Source organism: Tupaia chinensis, unplaced genomic scaffold (assembly GCF_000334495.1).
Source record: "Tupaia chinensis unplaced genomic scaffold, TupChi_1.0 Scaffold000528_1, whole genome shotgun sequence".
Classification (NCBI taxonomy): Eukaryota; Metazoa; Chordata; class Mammalia; order Scandentia; family Tupaiidae; genus Tupaia; species Tupaia belangeri.
The window spans coordinates 5,884,179-5,893,454 of NW_006160041.1; the positions used below are offsets into that span (position 1 = coordinate 5,884,179).

At 38.9% G+C, this 9,276-nt stretch overlaps 1 protein-coding gene across 1 annotated transcript in view; it reads right to left on the reverse strand.

Moving 5' to 3' along the window:
• The window catches only part of CEP128 (centrosomal protein 128), a 461,274-nt gene that overhangs the window by 447,987 nt on the left and 4,011 nt on the right, over positions 1 to 9,276 (reverse strand). The window lies entirely within an intron of this gene.

The window sequence follows — 9,276 nt, forward strand, 5'->3', positions numbered from 1 at the left end:
AAACCAAACCAATGCTCACAAACTCCTAAGATAAATGTATTACCTATACATGAGCGCAGGAATTAAACTCTTACATTAGCTGACACACAAAAAATAAATAGTAATAGTCCCAGAAGAGCAGGAAGAATTAAGTCCCCTCCTAGTTGTTCCAATTGCCCCAGATTGAACAAGGCATCAGCACGGACAAAGATGAGTGGGACTCCTGAGTTTCTGAAACCATTTTGTTAAATCAGACAAGGAAACCAGACATCTAAAGAGCAAGACTGCCACCAACATGTATTTAAAATAGTTAAAGTCATTGTTATTATAACATTTTAGTTGAACAATAAGAGACTTAAAAAGTCTGATTTCCAGCTTCTCTTTGAGAATTCAAAGCTCAGGCCATGCTGGGGAAGAATTTTCCCATGGGCATAAACAGAGGGTGCCCTCTCTACAGCCGGGCACACACCTTCCTGTGTGCCCCAGTCCCCACAGGGCTGCTACACAGGGTGTGCTGCCGACTGACCCCACTTAGTAGCTGAGTCTACAACTCTGTTGTGGATAAAGAGCCAAGACAAAGGGCGTTTACCAGCCTAACTGCCCAGTTGAAGCTGAACAGCTCAGTTGGGAAGAATTAAACAGGTAAGTGACTAAAAAACACAGCCCTTCTACAGACCAGAGGGGAAACTGGGCAAGAGTAATACTGATATTCTGACAAACCTTCTCTCTTTTATTGGAGAGGTTTTTTGCGCTCGCCAGAGAGACAGAGAGAGACATAGAGACAGAAAGCGAGAAATCATCCCCTGGGGGGATGGTCACACCGCAATCCCTTCTCCTCCATTCTCCTCTCGGGATCTTGGGCACGCACGCACACGTGCCCGGTGTGAGTTTTAAGCCACCGGGTCCGGGACGCAAACCGCGGTCGACTACGTGGGAGTCCAGCGACACAGCCATTAAGCTAACTGCTGGTTCCCCTGACAAACCTTCTTGATTAGCTATACTTACAACTAGAACGAGATACCGGTACTGAGCAAAAGGGATTGATCTTAAACTATTTAGAAAATTTTCTCAATCCCTGCTTTATATTAAACTTCCCCTGTTCAAATTATAAAACGTCAGAAACTAAATTCAGGAATAAAGTAAAGAATAGTGTATACTTTGGCACAATTGCTTCATTCCTCCCTATATACACTGCCCTTCAACCAGAGTTACCTGCCCAGGCTCCTGGCTCAGCTCAGCTAGCTGACTTGCCTCATCCAACAGGATTTTAGCTGGGATGGCACAATGAGAGGCTTGAAAAGGGACTATGCACTGGAACTTTCCTTCCTGCAACTTTGCCTGGGTATGAAGACATGCTCAGGCTAGTCCATGGAAGGTATGAGATACAGATTCCCAGAACAGCAGACCAGACAAGTAAATGAAAGAATGAATGAAAAGAGTGAATGAAAGCTAGGTTCAATCACGTGGGCAGTAGAGTATTAGTGAAGTTTGGACAGGTATGAAGAGTTAAAAAGTTTAGTGGCCAGGAATAAGCAGACAGCTTAGTTGACCCACTATACAAGCGATAAACATTTGTTGTCATATGTCTACAAAGTGTTATGCAGCAAAAGCTAACCACTACACAGAGAAGGAAAGAATATTTACTAATAAATCCTAAAATTTCCTTTTTTTTTTTTTAAGGTTTTTGTAATAGGACATGTGAGCTCCCCAGAGACAGAGACAGTAAGAGGGAAAGTGAGAAATCACACCCCTCCCAAGGGAGATGGCCACAATGCAATCCCTTCTCTTCCACTCTCTTCCTGAGATTTTGTGTACACATGCACACACGGGCCCAGTATCATTTTCAAGGCACCAGGTTCAGGACTCAAAAAACTGTGGTAATCCATGTGGGAGTCCAGCACCTTAACTACTACCACACTACCTTCTGGCCCCTGACATTTCCTCTTTACTCTTTGAAAAAACAGGTTAGCTTCAGACTGCAGAGATATGTGATAATCTTCTACTGATAGAAGGAAAAAAGGACAGATCCAAATTATGATGCACACAATAAACAAAAGAAGTGGACACAAGTGACAAGCTAGAAACTAGCAGTTTCCAAAAACAATATATATATAGGAGAGGTTTTTGCTATAAGGCATGTGTGCTTGCCAGAGAGATAGAAAGCAAGAAATCACCTGCCCAGGGGAATGGCCACATCGCAAGCCCTTCCCCTCCATTCTCCTCTCGGGATCTTGGGCACACATGCACATGCGCCTGGCATGAGTTTAAGCCACCAGGTCTGGGACTCGAACCACAGTCAGCTACAAGGGAGTCCAGCAACAAAGCCATTATGCCAACTGCTGGTCCCAAAAAAATATTTCAACAAACATAAATAGCAGTTAGGTCTATATCTTACCCATAATAATTTTAGTTTTTCCTAAAGAACAAGCTATTTCTTAAGTATCTATAAATCATACTTGTTTTCTTCCTCCTAGTTTTTAAAGAAAACAGGAACTCTTCTCAACGTTCTTAGTGAACAGCAACAAAAAAATTACATTAAGAGAAATGTTTCTTATCATCACTTATATACCTAAACTTTGAGTACTGCTTTATGGGTTACAAAGCATTTTCATTAGCATATTCTGGTATGACCTTTATTTCAATCCTGTAAAGCTGATACACTTACCACTTCACTTGTTCTACTAAAGGAAAATGTAGCTTTGAGTAGAGTACTTGTCCAAGATTGCTTTGCTAAAAAGGTGAAAAAACAGAACCAGACTGCAAATCTTATACCTCTAAGCCAACGTTGTCTACCACATCCTTAGATATAAAAGAACAGAGCAAATTCCAAATACATTACCCAATCACCAAAATGCTCACTTTGTTTTTCACTTCCTTATTTATCATGATCCATTTCCTCCTGCCCTCTCTCCAGAAACGCATTTAAGGTCAGAGTATTCCTGGTATACTTATTTACTTAGAACTAAAGTTTTCTATAATCAATATAAGATAATAGAATATTAAATATTTAAATCTGCCATAAATCTAATTTTCTATAGCTATTTTAAGATGACTTGAAAATAATCCTTTCTCCTGCTAAGAATAATTACAACCTCTTTTAAGCAGAAAAATGTTCCTAATTTTTTCAGAAGCCATATTCTAAAACCTTACATTAAAAAAACAGGGCAGGGGTAATTCTCTTTAGTATATATGTGTTTTCTATTTCTCATTTTCCTCCATTCTTCAATTCCTGTATTTCTTTCTGTGACTACTCTCCTTTATCTTTAGGTTTTTCTAATTCTTCTATAATAAAAAACTGAAATAAATGTTATTATAATTATTAATAAGCTTATTGAAGTTCTATGCTTCTTACTCTTAACCTTAAAAGTAGATAAACAGTGGCCAGCAGATGGCATGGAGGTTAAGGAAGCTGGATCCCACATGGCCAATGGCACAGTTCAAGTCCCAAACCCAGTGACTTGGGAAACACACTGGGTGCACGTGTGTGCATGCCCAGAATCCTGAGAGGACAATACAGAAGACGTGACTGCAACATGGCCACCCCCTTGGAGGGGTGTTTTCTCACTTTCTTCTCTCTCTCAGTCTCTTTGTCTCTGTCTGTCTCTGGTGAGCACACATGCCCTATAGCAAAAAAAAAAGATAAATAGAATGATTTATAGATTCTTCCCCCCAAAAAAATAAAAAATTCTAAATTAAAAGGCTTATCCTTGATTACACCATGAATCTCTTCCCAAAATGTTTTAAATGTATAAATTAAAATTTTAAACATGTAGGATTAGAAAGAAATTCAATTCAAATGAAATATGGCTCAGTATCATTTTAAATCAATTACATTTAAAAACTAAATTACTAGAGGTACATGAAGTGGAGCCCGGTACAGAACTCCAACCCTAAAACACTTTTAAAAAAATAATTATAATGCTTACTAGCTAATGCTTTCACATCACAAATTATTGTATGGCAACAGCCCTACAAGGCAGGTACTAAAGTCATCCCAGTACCTACATACATGAGGAAAGACAGAGAAACTGAATGCGGTACTCCAGGTCACAGAGCCGAGTCGTGAAAACCTTTCTTCATCCTAATCACCCATCCTTTCTCTCTGCCACCAGCACCATTTATAATTTGGAGTTTCCCTTCATTCCTGGCCACCAAAATAGTTCTCTCTCTCTTTTCATACCCAGTCCAAACTTCACTGGCAACCACTGCCCACATGACTGTATCTAGGTCCTTAAATCAGGAAGTCTAGATGTTTAGTGAGTCACACTTTTCAACCAAAGAACTATGGAAAATATAGGCTTATATTCTGTGCTTACACCAGCTAGTCTTCACCTGTCCACTCCTTCATGTCAGAATGCCTTCTTCTGTACTACTGTCATCTATTTAAATTCTACTCATCCTCCCAGGCACAGCTTAAGTAATACAACCTCAGTGAGGCCTTCCATCTTCAGCCAGAAGTTGACTACTTTCCCTGCCTGCTCTAACTCTAGACCAAGGCTCTCTGCTGTGTTCCCAGGGAGATACTTCCTCCTCACAGCCTAGATTGCTAACGGGTATTTACTCATGTGTACCCACTAGACTCGAATCTCATCAGAGACTATTTATTTTGTTCATGGTTTTCTCTCAACACCTAGCATAGTGCCTGAAATGTAGCTAGAATACTTTTAAATGAATTCACAATCAAATTTTTATTAGTATCCAATATGTCACTATGGTTAATACAGAAGCAAATTTCAAAGTACATGGCTTTACAAATAACAAAAACTAAATAAATAATTGTTGAGTGAGAAATTCTTGAGGTAAATGACCTAGATGAATTTTCTTAAGTCTTCAAGCAATATAGATTTTGACTGTAAAACGGTATAAATATGAGTACTTAATAATGCTTATTAATGTAAACTGGTAAACATTTTAAATTTATTTTAATGTATGTGTTAAAACTTATCAATATCTGGGGCCAGCAGGTGACATGGTGGTTAAGGGCATTGGATTCCCACATGGCTGACCACAATTTGAGTCACAGACCTGGTGGCAGCTTGCTTTCTCACTTTCCCTTGCTCTCTCTGTCTCTTTCTAGTCAAATGGAAAAAATAGTAATAACAAATGGAATTAAATAAATAAATCTCTAAAAAAAAAAAAAAAACTTATCAATACCTGAGTCAAACCCAGGACATGTAGTTGAGTTACTGGAAATCACTTTAATTGGTGATAGTCACTTGCAGCCACCTGCAATCTTCAACTATTATTATTATTATTATTATTATTATTGGAGAGGTTTTCGCTATAGGGTGCGTGCGCTCGCCAGACATACAGAGAGAGAGAGACAGAAAGTGAGAAATCACCCCCTAGGGGGGATGGTCATGCCGCAATCCTTTCTCCTCCATTCTCCTCTTGGGATCTTGGGCACGCACACACACGCACCCGGTGTGAGTTTTAAGCTGCCGGGTTCAGGATGCAAACCGCGGTCGACTACATGGGAGTCCAGTGACATAGACATTACACTAACTGCTGGTTCCCAATCTTCAACTATTATTTATCTGTACTATACAGCCCTAAACTCCAAATTGCCAAGGCTCTATAGCATCTGAGTTCATGCTCTGCCCTGTTTCAACGTAACAATTACCTCACATAAGCAAACTCATTTTTGCCATTATACACCCTTTACTTGCCCGCCAACATGCTTTTTCTTCTTTCTACGATCCATAAAAATGCCTACTTATCCTTTGAAATAATAATCATAGTTCACTTCTTCCATCTCTCTCTTCATTCAGAAGAGCCTGGATCAGGCTAAGCTTTAATTCACTCGTCCATTCATCCATGAGCTTGTCATGCACAAGAACACACTCATCATTCACAAACACCTATTTCATGGCAAACTCTGTGCAAATCACAGATGCTAAATGTTCATCAGCCAAACGGATTCATGTAACCACAAATACTTCCATTTCCCAAACACTCTAAGTATCAGCTTTGTACAGACCTGTGTTAAAGGCATTTCAGAGAGGTGTGCGTATCCGCTGACACCCTGATAAACCTTGCAGGGTCACTCATTATTTTTTTAAAAAATAATGTTATTATTATTATTATTTAATTTGGCCAGAGAGAAACAGAGAGAGAAAGAAAATGAGAAAGCAAGTGTCAGGTCCAGGATTCAAACCACAGTGAGCTATGTGGGAGTCCAGTGCCCCAACAAACACCCACCTGCCAGCCCTGGGTTATTCCTAAGTACTACTAATAAGACAACCGAAGAAACAAAGTTTAAAAAATAAAAGAAAAATCTCAGATTATTTCCATTACATGAAAACCCAAAAATTAAACCACTCTTTTAAAAGCACACGAAAATGAGGGCTAGTAGATGGTGTAATGGTAAAGGTGCTGACCATGGTTCAAATCCTGGACCTGGTGGCTTGAAACTCACACCAGATGCATGTGCAGCCATGTCCAAAATCCCAAGAGAAAATGGGGGAGAAGAGATTGTGAAGTGGCCATCCCTTGGGGGGATGGTTTGTCCAGCAAGCACATGCACCCTATAGCAAAACCTATTAAAACACACACACACACACGCGCAAGAAAATGAACAATCCAGTAGTGAAAAGCACAAAGGACATATAAACAGGCCATTCACAAAACACAAACACCCCTTACAAATTCATAAACATACACTATTTCACTAAAGAACTGCCAACTAAATAATAAAATGTTATTCTTGCTTATGTGTTTTATACAGATGAGAAAAAACTCTCACCTCCCACCCAGGCAAGGGTACACCTTGTTCTAACAGTATTAATTATAAAATCTCGTACGGAAATCAGCCCCATAGCAAAGTAGTTAAGCACTACATGCAGGGATCCAGATCCCACAGGGTCAATCGAGGTTTGAATCCCAATCTCAGAGACTTGAAAAACACAATGGACACATACGCACACTTGCCCCAAATCCTGACAAGATGGAGATAGGGGGTAAAGTGGATTGTGGCATGACCATGCCCATGAAGGGTGCTTTCACTTTCTCTTCTTTCTCTCTTCTGTTTTTCTTCTCTCTCTCCTTTCCTCCTTCCCTCCCTCTGGCTAATGCAACCACCCTCCGGTAATTAAAAAAAAAAAAAATTACAATGGCTTACTCTAGAGAACAACCTCACAATATAAGCAGAAATAATTAATATGCATATGCTTTACCCATAAAAACTATCTATGAATATTATCCTATGAAAACTAAAGGAAATATCTGTATTCATCTTATAATACATAGACATATGTATAAGAATTTCATTGCAGAATTCTTTGTGGCTGTTTTTTTAAAAAGTAAGACAAATACACAAATCCACTAATGAGGGATACATTTAAAGTATCTAATCACTGGGATACTATGTAGCAGTTAAAAGAGGAAAAGGTAGAATTTTATGTGCTAACATGTAACAACACATTGTTACAAGATAAAAACATACTCTAAACAACATGAACATTTTAAAACCATTTTATATTAGAATCTACTCAGTGACATTATTACATAATAGTAACTCTACTCTAAAATCTATTTTTATATTATTTCCAAATATGTTGAGCCTGTGCAGTTGAGAATCTCAAAACCACATTATCCTACTAGACAGCTCCAGTTCTTAAATTTTAATCCTACAAGTTTTGTACACCCTATATCTTCAAGACAAGTGTCATTGCAAGGCAAAAGTGTGCCTCTCTTTGTTTAAGATCCTTTTATATATCAAAGTGCAACAGGAAATGCTAAAAAGTTTCCAAATTTTAAATCTATGATGCAAATGTTACGTGGTTTTTTTAGAATTATTTAATTTTATTTATTCATTTTTAAGATATTTATTTAATTTTATTTTTATTCACTCGTTTATCTTAATTTGACCAGAGAGACAGAGAGAGAGAGAGAGAAAGTGAGAAAGCAAGCCACCAGGTCCAAGACTCGAACTGTGATCGGCCATGTGGGAGTGTCCAGCACCTTAACCACCATACCACCTGCTGGTCCCACAAATGTTAAGTTTTTAACAATATAGCCTTGACTTTCCATGACAATTCATGTTGAACATGTTCATTTTACAAAATCACAAATTATACCTATCTCGTACTTCAGTAATAACAGAAAAACCATAACGTTTTGAAAACACAAAGGGCTGGCCCCACAGTGCAGCTGTTAAGCACTGTGTGAAGGGAGGCAGATCCCACATGGCTGAGCAGTTTGCAACCCAGCCTCAATGGCTTGAAAAACATGCCAGGTACACAAGTGTGCCTGCATGCCCAAGACCCTGGTGGGATGCAGGGATGAAGGAAAAAAGCCTGCAGTGTGACTAGGCCCCATTAGGGAATGCTCACGCGCATGGGCACACTGGCACACACATCCTCTGACACTTTTAAAAAGACAAAAAACTTGCATAACTATTACATATAATAGAACCATTTCTTAGAATATTCAGGAGTTAAATACTTATATGGTATATACTATATATGGTATTCCAAAAATACTAAGTATAAATCAAACTATTTTAAAGAACAGCTACAAACAGCAGTGAAGCCACACTGCAATAGATGAGACTGGGATTTGGAGTCAGAATACCTAAGGATAGGGACCAGCAGTTAGCATAATGGCTATGTCACTGGACTCCCACGTAGTCGACCACGGTTCGAGTCCCAGACCCGGTGGCTTAAACTGACGCCAGGCGCATGTGTGCGTGCCCAAGATCCCGAGAGGAGAATGGAGGAGAAGGGACTGCGGCGTGGCCATCCACCCTGGGGGGTGATTTCTCGCTTTCTATCTCTCTGTCTCTCTCTGTCTGGCAAGCGCACGTGCCCTATAGCAAAAACCTCTTCAAAAAAAAAAAAAAAAGAATACCTAAGGATAAACACCACTCTTTTGGCTCCAGAATCCCAAGAACATCAAATAATCTCAACTGCTTCCTTTTTAAAATGAAAATAAGCATAATCTTAAAAATTATATATAGGTTCTTAGCATTTCTTTGATTTATTAAAACTAAAACTGCTTTTCTTGAAATTAAAAATATATTTTAAAATACCTATTTAATGACCATAGTAAGCTAGATGGCCATCAGCTAGGTGCTACTTTATAGTATATTCATTCTACGCGGTTTCACACCTAAAGTCAGACATGTACTCACAGATATGTATGTATCAGCTGAAATTGCTATTGAAAGTAGTTAGATTATTTTTAAAATTTTGTGAATCAATAAAATGGGGGGGGAAAAAAGAAATGGTAAACAACTGCAGACACCAGAGTTAGTGTGGAAGAAGGGTGGGAAATGGGAGAGGGTGAGAAATAGGG